At 38.4% G+C, this 12,680-nt stretch overlaps 1 long non-coding RNA gene across 1 annotated transcript in view; it reads left to right on the top strand.

Annotated features, from left to right (window-relative positions):
* LOC116420674 overlaps positions 1 to 12,160 on the top strand; it is a 28,976-nt gene extending 16,816 nt beyond the window's left edge. The window contains exon 3 of the long non-coding RNA XR_004231064.1: positions 11,995 to 12,160. This is a non-coding gene — a long non-coding RNA (uncharacterized LOC116420674). The remainder of the gene's footprint in view (positions 1 to 11,994) is intronic.
* Positions 12,161 to 12,680: the final 520 nt, after the last annotated feature.

Raw genomic sequence — 12,680 nt, 5'->3', positions numbered from 1 at the left:
CAGCTGGTCAGTTCCAGTTGGGCAATGCTGCTATTTCTTCCTCCTCCTCCTCCTCCTCCTCTTCCTCCTCCTCCTCCTCCTCCTCTTCCTTCTCCTCCTCCTCCTCCTCTTCTTCCTTCTCCTCCAATACCTTCTTCTCTTTGTCTTCCACCTCCTTTTTTAATTCCTCCTTATTCTCCTCCTCTTCTTCCTCTTTCTCTTTTCCCTCTGTCTACATGGAGAGTCATAGCCTTATGTGTAGATGCTCTGTCCAAAGGATATAAATTTTGATTTTTTCTACTTCACCAAATATCTTAGGGTTTGGGGACTAGATATTTTTTCTTCCTTATTTATTTATTCTTTCATTGTTCCTTCCCCCTCTCCAAACATTGGAACAGCTAACTCTTTTGTCTCATGTAGTTTTCATTTATGGTTTCTTGAAATATAATTCTAAAAAATAGGCTTCAAATAGAACTTCTTCTTCTTTTTTTTTTTTTTTTTTTTTTTTTTTTGCTGAGGCAATTGGGGTTAAGTGACTTGTCCAGGATCACATAGCTAGGAAGTGTTAAGTGTCTGAGGCCAAATTTGAACTCAGGTCCTTCTGACTTCAAGACTGGTGCTCTGCCCACTGCACCACCTAGCTGCCCCACAAATGGAGGCTTGACTATGCTTTTGGACCCAAATCACTCTGGCTTTCACTGGTCAATCTTAGGTCTCAGTTCATGCCTCACTTGCTCATTGTTTAGGTTTTAATGACTCTTAATGAGTGTAAATAGCAATTGTTTCTGTTCTGGCCAGAAACTCTGAGGGCCTTCCCTTCCCAGATTGATTCTTTTTTTTTTTTTTTTTTTTTATTTAATAGCCTTTTATTTACAGGATATATACATGGGTAACTTTACAGCATTAACAATTGCCAAACCTCTTGTTCCAATTTTTCACCTCTTACCCCCACCCCTCCCTAGATGACAGGATGACCAGTAGATGTTAAATATATTAAAATATAACTTAGATGCACAATAAGTATACATGACCAAAACATTATTTTGCTGTACAAAAAGAATCAGACTCTGAATTATTGTACAATTAGCTTGTGAAGGAAATCAAAAATGCATGTGTGCATAAATATAGGGATTGGGAATTCAGTGTAATGGTTTTTAGTCATCTCCCAGAGTTCTTTTTCTGGGCATAGCTAGTTCAGTTCATTACTGCTCCATTAGAAATGGTTTGGTTGATCTCGTTGCTGAGGATGGCCTGATCCATCAGAACTGGTCATCATCTAGTATTGTTGTTGAAGTATATAATGATCTCCTGGTCCTGCTCATTTCACTCAGCATCAGTTCGTGTAAGTCTCTCCAGGCCTTTCTGAAATCATCCTGTTGGTCATTTCTTACAGAACAGTAATATTCCATAATTTTCATATACCACAATTTATTCAACCATTCTCCAACTGATGGATATCCATTCAGTTTTCAGTTTCTAGCCACTACAAAAAGGGCTGCCACAAACATTCGTGCACATACAGGTCCCTTTCCCTTCTTTAGTATCTCTTTGGGATATAATCCCAGTAGTAACACTGCTGGATCAAAGGGTATGCACAGTTTGATAACTTTTTGAGCATAGTTCCAGATTGATTCTTTTTTAAAAGCAAAGTAGGTCACCTTTGTCCCATTTCTTACCTAGCCTTTAATCACTGAATTCTAAAACTGTTGTTTTAGACTATCTGAGACCTGGGAAAGACTTTATCTTAAAGGGTCAAGGTCTCCCAGTGCAGCTGTGGCCATCTCCAGTTCTCTTGACCTATGTCTTATCACTGTGCTCAGATGACTTGGAGAGAAAGTAAGTCTGATGACTTTGTACAGTCCTGCCTCACTTACATTCAATTCACTTGGAAGTCAAGACATCCTCCTCCTGATGTCATTGGTCTTCTTCCAGAACAAAGAATAAACAATGGGTAGAAGAGAGGCTGGAGGGAGGGAGAGAATTTGGAACTCAAAATTTTAAAAAGTATTACAAGTAAACAGATAGATAGATAGGTGTAGATATATACATATGTCTGTGTGTATACATATAAAAGAAATATTCATTGTTTTCCTAATATGTGCCAAGTACTTGGCTAGGTGCTAAGGACTCTGCCACAAAGAGCTTATGTTGTACAAAGGGAGTCAATACACTATATATATGAGAATATACAAAAATACACTAAATAAATGACCAGAATTAGGGCCTGAGAACATTACTTCCTATCTATATGAATCTGGACAAGGCAGCTATAGGTAGCACAGTGGATAGAGCACTGGATCTCGGTGGAGACAAGAAAATCTGAATTCAAATACTGCCTTAGACATTTACTAGCTAGGATGAAAGATTTCATAGCATTAATTCTGAGTTTCCATCCTTCTTTGGGTTTTTTCTTATGGCTCCCAAGGATAACCATAGTATAGAATATAGAGTTCTAATAAGTAAGAACTAAAATACAAATTCATAGATAGATACATACATAAATACATACTCACACATATAGTTCTATTTTTTCTCAGAGTTGTAAAACACTTATTTGGTCTTTCAGCATTTTTTTCAAATTATCCTAGATTGAAAGAAATACCTAGCACAATTTAATTGCTGATGTAACAGAGGCATCTTGAAGATCATTGATGCCACTGTGGTTGATAGATCTTTTCTGAGAGCTGAATAAAATGAGAAATATTCTTTGCTTATGATGCTTACTGTGAAGACCACGTTAGCATCCTGGATGCCTTAGAATCATCCAGAGTCAGGATAAGCAAAAGTTCTTGGTCTTTATTCTTGGTCTTTAGGGGTAGAAGTGAAAGGGATGGACGCAAGCTCTCCACGGCCTCCCTTCTTCTCCTCTACTGACAAAGTGACCCTGGCTTATCTTACTCCACCCCCTAATCCCTCCTACAATTATCTGTATACACCAAAAGATCAAGCCAGCACAGAATAGTGAGAAGGGCCATTTTCCAAGCATCTGCTAATAACGTATTGTCCAATCAGTAATTAGCCGTAAGTGCTCAGTTGTCTGATTCCAGAGCACATATTCAGAGTTTCAGTCCTTTACATCTCCCGCTTTCTTTTGTTTTAGAACCCAGCTGGTCATGCCCTCCCTGACTTCTCAGGGAGGTAAGAACCCCCAAAAGGAAGTGATCACGCCCTCCCTGACTTCTCAGGAAAGGAGATGAAAACACCAAAAAGGAGATGATCATGCCCCCACCCCCACCTCGACTTCTCAGGAAGGGAGGTGAAAACACTAAAAAGGAGATGATCATGCCTTCCCTGACTTCTCAGGAAGAGAGATGAAAAACACCAAAGGGAAGTGGGGAGTCAAGTCAGATATTGCTAGTGGGTTTCTGGGATAAAGGGTGTTACTAGAGACAGGTATGCACAAACCCATCAGCATGGGAGGTATTACACAAGCACATAGCAATAAAGCACAGGCTATTAGTGATGACTCTACCCACAGCCAGTACAGGCTCAATGTGGTGTAACAAGCATGAATTGTACATGCAAGTAGTGATATAACAAACAATATAAATCAACATGGTGTTGTAAAAGATTTCCAGAAGTCCTAGAAGGAGGGTATGTAAACAACAGTCACACATACGCCTTCTTCAGCAGCCAAGAGATAGTCCAAAACCAATCTATTGTCCATTGCTTCACGTGTCAGGGAATCCAATGATCCCCACAAGTTTTTGAAGTCCTGCAACAAGTCTTTTTATGTGTTAGGGAATCCAATAATTGCTGCAAGTTTTGAAATCCTGTAATAGTCTTATCATTTCTCAGAAAATCCAGTGATTCCTAAGGATTTTCAAGTCCTACAACAGTCTTATCATGTCTCAGAGAATCCAATGATTCCTGAGGGTTTTCAAATCCTACAACAATCTTTTCATGTCTCAGGATTCCAATGATTCCTGAGGGTTTTCAAGTCCAACAATTTTTGATGTCCATGAGTCAAACACCATAACTGCCATGCTCATTCAATGGTGGGCACAGTCAGTGATGGAACCACCCAATGTTTCTTGGGTCTTCTCCTTCGTTTCAAGGGTCTGCTCTGTCTCTCCAATAGACAAGGTGAATACAGCTGGTTGGCAGCCATCTGATTCCTTCTCCATCTGTGGAGATACAAGCAAACCCTCTCCCCCAAGCAGTTAACCTATCTGGTCCTTTCCATTCACCACTTTCTGGGTCTCTCCATATCACTTAGCAATTATCTAAAGATAGTGGAGCTGCTCACACTGGACACTTACCTTCCAGTGGGTTATAAAACCTGTCTGCCAAAGCCAGTGCATCTTTGTCAAAAATCAAGAAGTTAATAGTATAAAGAGCTAGATTTAGAAGTTCTCTAGGGTTACCTGTGACTCCCCCTTTCTTTTGTTTTTGGAGGAGCGTTTCTCTTCTCTACTATTGCCTGTCCTTGAGGATTAAAGGATATGCCAGTAGTGTGTAAAATATTATACTGTGCACAAAAGTGTACAAAATGTTTAGAAGTATATGCAGGCCCATTATCTGTTTTTATTGCTTGTGGCACACCCATAATTGCAAGTGCTTGAATAAGGAATTCAGTGACCACTCGGGCTGTCTCTTTTGCTGCTGGTATTGCAAAAGTGAATCCTGTAAAGGTGTCCACCACAACATGCATAAAAGACAGACAACCAAAAGATTTATAATGGGTCATATCCATTTGCCAAATTTCATTAGGTCTCAAACCACAAGGGTTCTTCCCTGGAGGGAGTGTAGGAGCATGGAAAGGAAGGCAAGCTGTACAGGCTTTTAATATGCTCCTAGCTTCCTCTCTTGTTATTCCAAATTGTAAATGTAAAGCTTGAGCAGCCTGATGATATTTAAAATGAGATTCTTGGGCTTCCTAAAATAAAAGAGTATTGGCCAACATGATTAGAAGGCTATCTGCCTTTGAATTACCGTCAAAAATGGGACCTGAAAGTCCACTATGAGAGTGGACATGCAAGATATAAATCTTACCTGGATGCTTTCTCACTTGCTCTTGAAATTCCTTAAAGAGCTGGTGTATATATATATATATATATTAATATATATTAGAGGCTACAAATTTTATTTGGGCTGTGGCAATTCTTTGTACCACACCTACTAAATAGGATGAATCAGATATTATATTTATATCTCCTAGATAATAAATAAGAGCTAAAATGATTGCATACAATTCATTCTGCTGAGTGGACTGACTACTCTCTTTACAACTAAGTCATGAGAGTATACAGCACAAATAATATGTTTTGATGCATCTGTAAAGATAGTTGGTCCTTTAAGAGGAACTTTAGAAATTTTTTCTTCAAGAGTCCATCACCAATTATATAATTCTGTTTTTGTTCATTGTAAAATCCATAAAGAATTATGCAGCTCTTGTGGAGCTTGTATCTCTGATGTTCTGATTAATCAAATAAAGATATGATAATTTATTAATTCATTTGAAAAATAAAATTACCACCAACATACTGAAAAGAAAAAAAAAAACTTCTACCAAGTGGGTGCCAATCAGTTTTCCTTTTTAAAGTAGAACTGGTTAGTCAACATTTCTTGCCAAAATGTGTCTCTTTCTTGTGGTGGTAAATCAATGGACTCGAATGACTTGCATATTTGTTTAGTAATCTATCAATCCCTCACCTCTTTAACTTCCTGGAAAGAAAGCCTGAGAAGGTCTGGTGCTTGGGCTTTGTTTCTCTGCAAAGACTCCACAAATTGGCCTTGGTATTTAGGGAACAGTCGAATGGCTGCTGAACCCAGGAGGACTAAAATGTTTGCTCTCTAAAATTCTAGGATCTTACATGTAAAATGAATTCTGTATAATGCAAGCTTCCCAGCTAAAGAAATGGGTGAGATTCTTTTCTCCCTCACTAGCTCTTTAAGCCTTTACATCAAAACCCTGAGGGAAAAAAATCACCTTAAATTTAGAGTTGGTTCATGTCCATATGAAGCTTACTAAATACATCTAGTCTGGATATATCAGATATAATTCAACTGTTATTTCACTACATGTAAAAGAAAGGCTTAATACACAAAAGACTTAAGCTTACATGAACAAAAACTTATCATGGAATGGCACCTCATGACACCTATTGTACTCCCACAGGAGAATGATACTTAAAATATGAAACATGAAAAATGGATTACTAAATAGTCATTTCATCTCCACCATAGTTCTATATAGTCTGAGCAATTTTTTTTTCCAAAATCCATGTTGTCCAACAAACTCTAGCTAGGATGGGGACATCTGCTTGTTGGACACATTCTCCCTTTTTTCCTCTTCAATAGGTGCTTGCTGCAATACAGTCAGCATTGATTAGGGAAACCCAAAGACCAGGAGATCCTGATCTATAGAACTCCTGATGTTATCTCCAAGAATACAAATACCTACCTCAGCATCACTGTTCAGTTGCTTATGTTCAGGGTAAGGGGGGGAAATCGAGGGAAGAGAGAGGCTAGCAAAAAAAGAAGAGGCAAAGGGGGCCCCAAGTTGCAGACTTAAGGTCATCTAGCAGCTTCTTGTGTAAATACCAGTGCTGCCAAGGGAGGAGAGGAAGAAATCTCTCATCTCTCTTCATGGAAATTCCCAGATATAGTACCTCATCTAACATGTTCCAGAGAGAGGGCAAGACCAACAGGTGTTTCTCCTTTTCAAGTCTCCCGAGTGGGCAGCACTTTCTGGCTCAGTGACCATAGGCACCCTCTGCCACTGGCACATGAATCGAAAGACTAACAAGGGAATCTCTTCAAGATCTCAAAAGTGCCAAATCCTTCAGCACTGAGCCAGCTCCATGCACGCATTGTGGCTTGGCCCCTGCTATATTTTTTCAGGCTTTAAATGCCAGCCTCAATGTTTTTCCAACATAAAATCAAGAGATATATCGAGTGGCTATAGAATCCTTGTCACTTTTTAAAAATCCTAGTCCTTCTTAAATTTGTCCGGCTTCTGTTAGTAGTATTGAAGAAAAACAACTTGTTCCTTTCGATTTTATTTTCTGGTTCTTGTTTTTGTTTTTATGAAAAATTAAAATAATCACTTGTGGGGAAAATAGCTAAATAGTTTTGAATTAAAAGGAAGAAAGGAGGGAGGGAGGAAGGAAAGGAGGGAGGAGGGAGAGAAGAAAAGAAGGAAAGGAGGAAAGAAAGGAGGAAAGGAAAAAGTGGGAGAGAGAAGGAGAAGAGGAAGGAGGAAGGGAAGGAAGGGAAGAAAGAAGGAAAGAAGGAAGGAAAGGAGGGAAGGAAGAAGGAAGGAAGGGAATGAACGAAGAAACAGAGGAAGGAAGGAGAAAGGGAGGCAGGGAGGGAAAGCTATGTCCAAATCATACCATGAATTATAAGTAACCTGACTAAAGCTTTGCCTCAGGATGTCAGATGAAGGAGGGTCCTGAACTCGACTCTAAGAGCACATGCAGTCCTTCAGAAATACAGAAATAACAGGATTTAGACTTGACTATCAAGGATGACTAATTAAAATAAGCTATCAGTGGTTTGGAAAGGATTCCTTTCTGCCCTACTTCTCAGACTTCCCAGGGTCTCTGCCCCTGTATCCAGTCCCAAGCAAAATTGACCCCAGGCAGTTTGTGTAAATGTAGATTTATTGAAATTGTTCATCCTGAATATTTAACAATCAGCTATCAGATTCAATTGAAGCTGACTACAAACCATCCCTGCTTATAGGTTTCTTTCATTGGATATCAGAAGGTGGATATTGAATCTAACCAGTTCAAACTAAATAACAGTAGATGAGGATGAGAGGCCACTATTTCAGGCCAGTAAATTGTTCCATGACTTAAGTATGGCATTTAGAAATATGTATATATAATTAAAATCCATTCTTGCGGGTTCTTAAAATTAATAGTAGTCAAAGTCAGTTCTCTGAAGAGTTCTGGACAAAGAGTAACCTTGGATACTGAAGCCTCAGCTAAGCCAAGCCCAGCTTTCTCAATGCTGTTGCTAGGGCAACAGGACAGAAGTAGGTGTGAGGGAGCCCCACTTTGGGCCCACATTCTGTTGCCCTGACAACAGCACGTGTGGAGACAGTCATGTTACAGCCCACCATTTCTAAGCCTCAGGCTTGAATTCTACTGATCTGGCAAAGTGGCAAGGTCTGTGTTGACCATCCAGCTCCTGTGGTCATGTTGAATGCCAAGAGAAGCATGGCATTGCTATAGGCTATTGTAGGAAGCCCCTTGGCCAGAGGCAGTTAATGGAAAGGAGTGAATAAGTAAGTCCACACTGGCACATCAGACAAGTACCCTGTGGGATAAGGCTCCCGAGGGACAGAAAAAGGAGAAATGGGTACCAGGTTCCAAGGCAATGCTGGGACACAGGCAAAGCCTGAGGAAAGATGAGGGTGGAAAACAAATAAAAACAGTCATGGTTTACTTAAAAGATGGAGTTAGGGGGAAGGCTGATTTTTAAAATCTGCTATGTTCTCAATGAATATTGGTAGCTTAACAGCAAAACTCAAGGCTTTATTGCCAAGACACAGAATTAGTCATTAAATCAGTTGGCTAAAAAAGCATTTATTAAATTCTTACTATGTTCCAGACATCGGCTAAGTGCTGGGAATACAAAGAAAGGCAAAATTCATCCCTGCTCTGAAGAAACATACTTTCTAAATTGAAAGATAATGCGTAAATAACTAGCAAAATGAAAGATATATATGCACAGATGATAGAAGGAAATCTCAGAAGGAAGGCATTAGGAGAGGAGAACTCAGAAATAATAATATTAAAATGCTTTCAAGAGTTACAAAGAGTTTCATACATGCTATTTCATTTGATCCCCACAACATTGTGAATTAGGTGCTATTGTCACCCCCATTTTATGGATAAGGAAATTAATCATAGAGGTTAAATGACTTATCCAATATCACACAGCTTTTAATTGTCTGAGGCACGATTTGAATTAATACTACCCACCTGAAAAAAAAGAAAAAGAAGAAAGAAAACCTTCTGCAGAAGGTGGTATTTGAGCTAAGTCTTCTAGGAATCTGGGGAGACCTGGAGGAAGTGATGATAAAGAAGAGTGACATTATAGCCTAGTATTAAGTTCAAATTTATTTGTCTGGCTTTCAAAGCTCTCTGAAATCAGGCCACACCCTATCTTACTTCCTGAACTTGCTGGAGCCAGGCAGTATTCTCACTGGTCCCTTTATAATTCATGCTTTTATTCTCTCTGTGCTCTCTAAACCTAGAATATCCTTCCTTCTTTTTTGCCTATTGTCAATTGAACCACTTATTAATTGTCTATCTTTGACACCCCTTTCCTCATTTATCAAATTGTGATAATAGAATTACAGATTCTCAGCCTTGTAAGGGACTTCAGGAGTCACCAGTCCAGCTTCCTTCCCAGTAGAGAAATAAGGCTTTTCCTACTTAGAATTAACTTTTCTTAGAGAATTAGCATGAGGAAAGAGACTTGTAATCCTTACAAATGACTCAGAAATATAAAAACTATTATTATTCAATATCTGGCAAGATCCATGTTAGGATGCCCATCTTTGAAGAAGCTGGTCTCAGCTCATATTGACATGTTCTTTCCCCAATTCTTAGTCCTTTAATTTTGGGTCTGCAATTTAGCACTCTTTGTTCTCTAAATGATTTTATATGAGGTGATTTTCTCTCTCCAGTTATTCTATAACCTTCTTGAGGGGAAGAAACTATGACTAATACCATAGTCTATACCTCTTATAGCAGTTAAGACATCATCACTTTTAGGGGTTGTTATCTCTTTTTTGGTCGCTTTAGCCCTTCTGGCATTCTGGTGAAGCCTGAAAACCCCTTCTCAGAATAATATTTTCACATGTATAAAATAAGATTTGTAGGATTATAAAAGAAATCAATTATATTGAAATTTCAAAAAATATGTATATATTTTAAATTTATGGAACTCTGATCTGGTTCCTTCCCCTAATTTTACAGAAGAGAAAGTAGAGGTCCTGAAAGAGGTGAAAACCTGATCCTATGACTTCTAGTTTGAGAACTCTGTCCACTATGGGCCCACTATACATTCTGTTCTTACTTGTTGGCTGAACAAACGATATCTATGAATGTCCCTACTTCTCCCTCCCTCATATACATACTCTGTGGCTCCAACATTCATTAAAAAAAGTTGACTTAACCTTTGAATTGTCATGGTCTAGATGGTAGTAGTGATGTCTGAGTCTATGATTTTCTCACTTTATGATCCCACTCCCACCTCCACCCCCTCGTAAGGAAACTTCTTCACTGACTTTTGTTATTATTCAATTGATTTTAGTTGTGTAAAATTCTTCATGACTTCATTTAGGGTTTTCTTGGCAACGATATAGGGGTGGTTTGCCATTTCCTTCTCCAATTCATTTTAGAGATGAGGAATTAAGGCAAAGAGGGTTAAGTGACTTGCTTAGGGTCACACATCTAGTAAGGGTCTGAGGCTGGATTTGAACTTATAAAGGTGATAAGCCTTATCCTGATTCCAAGCCCAGCACTGTATCCACTTTGCTATCTAGCTGCCCTTCTTTTACTGATACTGATTCAACAACTCCCATTCCTGAAGCTGTGGACATTGAGAAGTTAAACGTATTGTGAAGACCAGAGGAATGACACAGGGGCTGGTCATCCTGATTCTGAGACTTATTTTCTATTGACAAAACCATGCTGCCTTTAATGCTCATTGGGACTGAAAATCTCACCTTTAGCCTTCATTATCTATGTACAATTGTGGCAAATGATTTCATCTCTCTTAAACCTGCTTCCTCATCCAGCAATGGGAATCATTATATTTGAATGCCTTTACCTATTGGAACTGCTTTAGATAAAAAGCTTCATAAACCTTAAAGTGATCTAGAAGTGCAATTCATTATTAACCCCAATAAGCAGATATGTAAGAATCTAGTGTGAACATGCATAGTGAGAAGAATAGTTATCATTAGCCTTTCATTTAAGTGTTCCACCATGATAATCTTATATTGGTTTTCCCAGTTGTCTAAATTTATGGCAGATTATAAGTACAAATCTCAAGGGCTAGAAGGGACTTTAGGCTTGGTGCATAAAGCACCAGCCCAGAAGTCAGGAAGACTCATCCTCCAAAATTCGAATCCAGCCTAGTAAATCACTCACTAGCTGTGTGACCCTAGGCAAGTCACTTAATCCTGCTTGACTCAGTTTCCTCACCTGGCAAATGAGCTGGAGAAATGACAAATCATTCCAGTATCTCTGCCAAGAAGACCCAAATGGAATCTTGAAGAGTTGGACACAACTCAAAAAGGATTGAACAACAATGGAAGAGACTTCAGAGATCATGTAATTCAGTTTGAAGCCATCAGGTCATCGGAGTCCAGATTCATTGCTCATTCTATTGTCCCCATAACTTGTGGAGAATGAGTAGTGATCCAGTCAGGAAGAAGTGAGTTCAAATCCAGTCTCAAACATTTGCCAATTGTGACTTTGGGACAAACTTGTTTGTCTCAGTTTCCAGATCTGTAAAATGGGGATAATAATAGCACTTATCTCCCAAAAGTTGTTATAAGGATCAAATGAGATATACTGGTGAGTCTGGCTCACAGTAAGGGCCATACAAATGTGAGCTAGTATGAGGTTATTATCAAGCTGGTGTGGGATGATTACAAGGAGAGTCCTTAAAGACTCCCTGGAGATCTCTGACTTCAGTGCTTCTGCATGCCTTATTTGGATGCCAGCAGACTCTTGTCCCTTCCAGTTCATTGGTACTAATCCCCATGGACTTCTTGATTGCTTCTCTTGAACTCTCTCTACAGAGAGCTCTGTCTGCCACCACCTTACATCCACATGTGGAGGGCAGCTTGTTGGGTGTCAAGGCAAGTCATTCTCCCAATGGTAACAAACACTCTAGAGAGCCCATAAATTAAAGGAGAGACCTCAAGTCCTTGGCAAAGATATTTTAATCACATAAATAACATATGCAAAGTGCTTTGCAAATCTTTAGGTTCTATATTAATGCTATCTATGATTAATGTTTTTTTTTTTTTCCCTCCAGGAAAGTATACTGGTATTAAAAGAATCCCTTTGCAAAAAAAAGTTTGGATGGCAGAATTAGTGGATAACAGTGCAGGACCTGGAGTTACAAAGTCATGAGTTCAAATCCAGATTCAGACACATAGTCTGGGAAAGTTGTCTTCATTTTCTTCATCTGTAAAATAGTAATGATAATAGCATCTACTCCTTGTTGTCAAGATCAAGTGAAATTTTTTTTATAAAATCCTTTGCAAACCTTAAAGTGGTATATAAATGTTAAGTAGCTATTTGTATTACTCCTTTAATATTTTTAAATTTTTATTTTATTTGTAATTTATGGAATAAAACAAGCATTATTATAACTTAGTAGAAAAAAAGATGATTGCACATGAAACTACAAATCTATTATATGCAACTTGTTATTCCCTTTAAGTATATTATAAAGTTATCATGTAATTTTTTTTTTTACTTTCCACCCCCCCTCCCTAGAGAGGTTAGCATTAGACACAAATACATGTTTGTGTGTATATACATATGTAGCTATATGCATATTTATTATTATATTTATTATGTATGTATAATATAAATATAAAGTAATTCCATAATACTTCTAATTATCAGATAAGTTCCTTTATAGATCCTTTATCTTAAGTAAATTGATTCAGAATTACATCAGGAAATAGATATCTTCTACCCAGCAAAATCAAC

The sequence above is a fragment of the Sarcophilus harrisii genome, chromosome 1 (genome assembly GCF_902635505.1).
Source record: "Sarcophilus harrisii chromosome 1, mSarHar1.11, whole genome shotgun sequence".
Classification (NCBI taxonomy): Eukaryota; Metazoa; Chordata; class Mammalia; order Dasyuromorphia; family Dasyuridae; genus Sarcophilus; species Sarcophilus harrisii.
Note: the sequence above shows the minus strand (reverse complement) of the source record. Positions and strands in the feature narration are given on the sequence as shown.